This window comes from Anneissia japonica, unplaced genomic scaffold (genome assembly GCF_011630105.1).
Source record: "Anneissia japonica isolate Jap-2015-1 unplaced genomic scaffold, ASM1163010v1 scaffold1489_len2284818_cov182, whole genome shotgun sequence".
Classification (NCBI taxonomy): Eukaryota; Metazoa; Echinodermata; class Crinoidea; order Comatulida; family Comatulidae; genus Anneissia; species Anneissia japonica.
The window spans coordinates 1,225,514-1,231,922 of NW_022698455.1; the positions used below are offsets into that span (position 1 = coordinate 1,225,514).

Sequence of the window (6,409 nt, forward strand, 5' to 3'; positions counted from 1 at the left end):
TATATATATATATATATATATAATTTTTATTCTTCTTTTAGTCTTCTACATTTTTTTTCGTAACCCAAGATAGGACCCTTTCATGTACTACTATCCCCGGGTCAGACGAAACCTGTCATCAAAGAGGCGTCGGAAGGGTGGGGGGTGGGATTCACTTCTCCATAGTTCACCAGGCTTTGCTTGTTGTAATGTGTGTCTATTGGGTTCCCTTTCTACAAATATACACTAACCCGGTACATTTCTAAATTAAAGGTGAGGCATTGATTTTGCGGGACTAAGTGCATCTCTCTGTGCTGAAGCCTTGATCGATAGGGCTCGCGTTAATTCAGGAAGCTTGTTTCACTGTTCAGCGGTTTTTAGAGAAAAAAAATCTTGTGATAGTCTGCAGATGATGGTTTTTAATGTAGACAAGTAACTTTGTCTTTTGACTTTACACTTTTATTCCAATGTGTTTTATGTCCTATCTATTAATATTGTCCTGTAAATGTTTTATAGGCTATTGAACGCACATCAGAATTGGTTATACACTGTTACAAAGGTGTGGTTTCAAAACGGTATACACGAAAGTATAATGATCATAAGACCAACGGTATATTATGTTCTTACGTATTTATTCCATTAAAAAACAAAACAAAAAACAAAACAAAAACAAAAAACAAAAAAAAAACAAAAACAAAACCGTTCGTAAAATATTGTTAGTGGGTGTTTTTGTAATGGTGTATTAACTGTATAATAAAGTGTATTCTAACTTTGCATGAATGTTGGGGGTTAGCACGAATGCAATCCCCGCTACCATAAATTACACACCCGTTCCCAACATTAGTGGAATCGCAGGGGTCAACCTCAGCCGAATGTGCAATGCTGAGGCCTCTGCCTGGGAGGACTTCCTTCTTGATCAAAGTCACTCCTGTGCGATGTAAGTGTGCTTGGAAAGATGAAATTCTTCTAAGATATATCAGTAAACATACCATGTCATACTAGTGTCATTCCGACAACCATTTTCTATCCGATGGTTTTAAGGGATACATTCGACTTCAATATTACAGTATAATAATTAATATTACTTAAAACCGCGTTTTAAAATATGAATTATACTTCATTATATATTAAACTGTTCTGATTATGATATTATTTAAATTAGGTTGTATCTTCACAAGTAAAAACAATATCTACGTACAAGACGTAATTGATTAAACAGATTCGTTGATTAATAATAATTTTTTTATAAACCATGTGTGAAATAACTTTAAGTATAAAACCAAAGCAAGTCGGTAGGTGGCGTTGTTTATTCATGATCATGACGATCGTGAAATCGTTACACATCTATACAGAGATTTCTTCAAATTTACTCACTTTACCGTACTATCATAACAGGCTACACTAAACAGTCAGCGACGGATCTGGGAAAAACCCAAAAAGAAAGGGTGTGTGGGTCCTATCCCGGGAAAATGAGCTTTCCCGACTTATGAGGTGTCTTTTAATGAATTTAAGTTCTTCAATTCAAAATTCAAAGTTTTCCCCCTTTTAAAAACGGTCAGGTAAACTTTATCATTCTTATTACAGTAACTTTACTGCTTCATTTTTATAACAGAGGCACAACCGTAAAAGATGTGCAACAGTAAATAGGCCTATTATTATGTGTGTAAACATACATTTAAAAAAAATTGAGTAGTTGCATACATATTCTTTTTTTTTTCCATGAATTGATAAACCCAAAAAAAGAAAGGGGGTCCTGGGCCCTGCCCCGGAAAAATGTTTTATTCCTATGGCGGGAAACGAGCTTTCTCCACTTCTGAGGTGACTTTTAATGACTTTTATGTTCTTCAAAATTCAAGCTTTATGATTCTTATTACAGTAAATAGGTCTATTATGTGTGTATATACATAAAAACAATTGAGTAGTTGTACACGATTTCTTTTTTCTATGAATCGGCAAACCCCAAAAAGTACGGTGGGTCCCCCACCGCCGGTAAAATTTTGATTCGTAGATGGCGGGAAATGAGCTTTCTTGACTCCTGAGGTGTTTAATGACTTTTAAGTTCTTCAAAAGTCAGGGTTTTCCCCCTCTTGAAAACTCTCATTCTTATTGTCGAGGCCTGGCTTATTATGTGTGTATATAGGCCTACCGGTATATAAAAACAATTGAGTAGTGCACACGTAGGCCTATTCTTTTTTCCATGAATCGATGAACCCCAAAAAGAAAGGTGGGTCCAGGTTCTCCATGGGAAAATTTGATTTCTAGATGGATCATAGTTACCAACCGTCTCGTATCGTGAGGGATGGTCCCGAATTTTAAAGTAATTTTGGATGAAACACGCATTTTGCAGAAACACATTCGTGATCATAAAATTGTCACGCATTTAGCACAAGTATGCGTGATAACGAATTATCACGAATTCTGGGAAATATGTGTTTAAAATATACTGACGCATTACTAAAAAACGATCAGTAGGCCTATGTCTAGGCCTATTCATTTTTTGTTTGTTTGAGTAATGAAATGTCTGTGTACATAGGCCTAGGTCGGGTGCTCAAATTAAACATAGGCCTACATTGAAACTCAAGTGGCTTTATAAAAGTATTTTTGTTTTGCACCCGGTATTGTCAAACAAACACTTCCTGAAATCGTTTTAAAACAACTTAAACATGCTCAGATCGTCGGACCCAACCAGGGCTTCTTCCCTGCACCGCGGCAGGGGCCCTGGCGACCCCGCTCCCCTAGTCAACTGATGTAGTCACTCACGCATTTTAAATCTCTCAGGTTGGTAACTATGATGGCGGGAAATCAGTGTCTTTTAATGATTTTTAAGTTCTTCGAAATTCAAGGTTTCCCCTCTAAAAAACGGTCAGGTTTTTCTCATTCTTATTATTGTAAATGAGCCTATTATATGTGTACCGGTATACATACAGAAAAAAAATTGTGTAGTTGCATACGTAGGCCTATTCTTTTTTACATGAATCGACGAACCCAAAAAGAAAGGGGTTCGGGGTCCTCCACCGGGAAAATTTTGATTCCTAGATTTTGGGAAATGAGCTTTCTCAACTTTTTATTTTTCCATTGTAAAAAAAAAAAAAAAAAAAGAAAAAAAAAAGACCTTCACGGGGTGAGTTTTTATGGCTTAGTATGGTCCGACCAAATTGTGCTTTTACACCACAATATTAGGGATTAGCAATACAAAATAACGTTATTTGGATAGGCAAATTATTATATATATATTTGATCCGACGACCTAGTCTAGCCATGGTTCTTGCGTATTTAAGTTGTTAAAAAAAAACAAAAAAAAAACAAAAAAACCTAACGTAAAATATTGACAGCGGTGTGGTTTCAATATAAAAATAAAGTATAATGACCTTGAGACAAACATATATTACGTACTTACGTATTTATTCTATACAAAATAACCGTTGCTATCCTAAAATAAAGAGTCCAACTCAGGGGCGGATCCAGAGAATTTCTGACGGGGGTGGGGGAGCACATATGAAGTTCTCGCCGCCACGCCCACCTCAGCCCACCATGGTTGGTGTAAATAAGTGGCAAATAATCGAGCTCTCCTTTCACCTCAATGCTGGATCGCCACTGAACTCATGGGTACACTCCTTTTTTCCTTTTTCCTCTTTTTAACTCAAATTTTTCAAAATCTTTTTTATTTTTTGGCTTGACTGACGGGGGGAGGGCACGGGCACTCAGGGCCCCCCGCTGGATTCGCCCTGTTATCATATTGATACCTTCCAACGAAAACTGACCGTACCGGCGTCACCACGGCGTCCCCGATCGATCTAACGTGATGTTGTTATGTGGGTGTTTTTATAGATTATTGAGAATGGTAATATCACCGGTAAAATAGATAAAATGACAGTTGAATGACCAACAAAGACAACTGAAGACAATATAGTTCGTCATTAGATGTTATTTAGTATAACTTTATTCGGAAAATTAATCTTAAAATCGAGTTGCCGTCCCCGACGTTGTCAATGACGTCGTATGATTTTTGTACGATTTTTACCAATTAACCCAAAGAAAAAAATAGTTGAGCCATGTAGTACCTTTCAAATCAACCCAGAAACCCTGTAGTTTTTTAATTGTTTATTGGTAGCGTCTCTTCGTGGCCAAAAATAGTTTTTGACAGTTGCGTCCCCGGTGACACCGTGAGGGTATGGTAAAGGCTGGTTACGATTTGGTGGCACATCGATTGGGTACAGTATTTGCATTCATCTGGCCATTTAAGTCAGTGCAGTGGCGTATCTAGATGTCTTTAAATGGGGGACAGATGGGGCCCGGTGGGGCGAAGGTGAAGTGGGGTGGGGGCTGATGGGGCACGAAGGTAAAGTGAAGTAAAACTCGAAAAAAAAATTGTTCCAAAGGCATACATACATACATTTTTTATATAATTTGAAACAACTTACTTGAATCTATTATACTGTGTATGATGATGATGGTGATCAGGCATACAGATTTCAAGAACAAATTTTAAAAAGCGTGGTGTCCCTGTGCATTTTTGCATACGTATTTGTGACATAGTTTTATGTGACATAGTTTTATGCACAAAGTTGTCAGTTATTTCATTTGAAACCAGTGTCAGTATAATCTTAGATAAGCAGATGGTTAACATAAGCAAGAATTTAGTCCAATGAAACTGTTTATCCAGGGGCGGATCCAGAGAATTTCTGACGGGCGGAAAGGGGGGGGGGGGACACACATGAAGTTCTCGCCGCCACGCCCACCTCAGCCCCACCATGGTTTGACGGTGTAAATAGCCTAAGTGGCAAATAATCGAGCTCTCCTTTCACCCCAATGGTAGATCGCCACTGAACTCATGGGTATACTCCTTTTTTCCTTTTTAACTCAATTTTTTTTCACTCTCTTTTATATGTTGGTTTTACTGACGGGGGGGGGGGGAAGGCACGGGCCTCATGCCCCCACCCGCTGGATCTTCTCCTGTAACTTTACAATAATGTTGGGGGTTAGCGCGAACGCAGTCACCCCCGCTACCATAAATTGCACACCCGTTCCCAACATTAGTGGAATCGCAGGGGTCAACCTCAGCCGAAAGTGCAATGCCGAGGCCTCTCCCTGGGAGGACTTCCTTCTTGATCAAAGTCACTCCTGTGCCAGGTAAGTATGCTTCAAACGATGAAACTCTAGTAACATATATCAGTAAACACACCATGCCATACTAGTGTCATTCCGACAACCATTTTCTACCCGATGATTTAAGGGATACATTCGACTTCAATATTATAGTATAATAATTAATATTACTTAAAACCGCATTTCAAAATATAAATTATATTTCATTATATATTAAACTGTTCTGATTATGATATTATTCAAATTAGGTTGTATCTCCACAATAAAAACAAAATCTATGTACATGACGTAATTGATTAAACAGCATCGTTGATTACTAATAATTTTTTTATAGACCATGTGTGAAATAACTTTAGGCATAAAACCAGAGCAAGTCGGTAGGTGGCGTTGTTTATACATCATAACTCATAACTCTAACCATGACGATCGGGAAATCGTGACATCAATACAGAAATTTCTTTAAATTTATCACTGTAGTATCATAACAGGTCAGTGGCGTAACAGGCGGGGGAAAAGGGGATGGCGGGGCAGAGGGCAGACTGGGCTAACCAATCTGTCGGGGGCGGAGCGCCAGGGCCCCCAGGCACGAGGGGCCCGATATTGTAGTTTAAAAAAAAATATAATATAAACTATTAATACTATAGTTTCATTCAATGAGGCCCCGACATTCACTGCCCTGGCACCATCATACAGGAAACCGCATTATCTCAGGGCTCGTGTAAACGATTGCTGCAGTTTTTATGGACCATCTATGTTCTCTGACAACGCAGTTAACTGTTCATAAATGCCATAAGCTCTGAAGCCCCCTCAGACCCCGACCAGGGCCATACGCGGCCTCCTGGCCCCCGCGTCTGTTTGTTCGATCCGCTAGCAAACACAACGCTCGCTTCGCTCGCTTATTAGAGGTGCCCCCAATAACAGTCACCGCCAAGGCCCCACAAACTGTCGTCGTACCAGGCTGGGTAAGAAGAGGAAAGAAAGATAGAGGCAGAGGGAGGGAAAGAGAAAGAAGGGGAAAATAAAAGGAAAGGAAAATGGAAAAGAGAAAACTAAAGACAAGAATTAAAAGGAAGATATATGATCATATATCACAATACCCTGCACCCCCTTCTCCACTTCAAAAATTGTCCACTGCAGAGTTAGAGAGAAATAGTTGTGAGTTATATATATGTCTGATGTAAATGAGATACACAGGCTGCGGGAAGACGTACATCGCATTTTTAGGCACTTTCAGGGGTGAAAAGGGCATCTTCTTTCCTTTTCCCGTTTCTCAATTTTCCCAGAGGGGGAGGGGAAAGGGGGGGGGGGGAGATTTTACAAAGGG

At 39.2% G+C, this 6,409-nt stretch overlaps 2 non-coding genes across 2 annotated transcripts; both read right to left on the reverse strand.

The window, feature by feature from the left end:
* Positions 1 to 762: 762 nt before the first annotated feature.
* On the reverse strand, positions 763 to 924 carry LOC117102637. The gene has a single exon (XR_004444451.1). It is a non-coding gene; the product is annotated as a U1 spliceosomal RNA (small nuclear RNA).
* A 4,028-nt stretch (positions 925 to 4,952) lies between these two features.
* LOC117102636 lies at positions 4,953 to 5,117 on the reverse strand. The gene has a single exon (XR_004444450.1). It is a non-coding gene; the product is annotated as a U1 spliceosomal RNA (small nuclear RNA).
* Between the last annotated feature and the right edge of the window lie 1,292 nt (positions 5,118 to 6,409).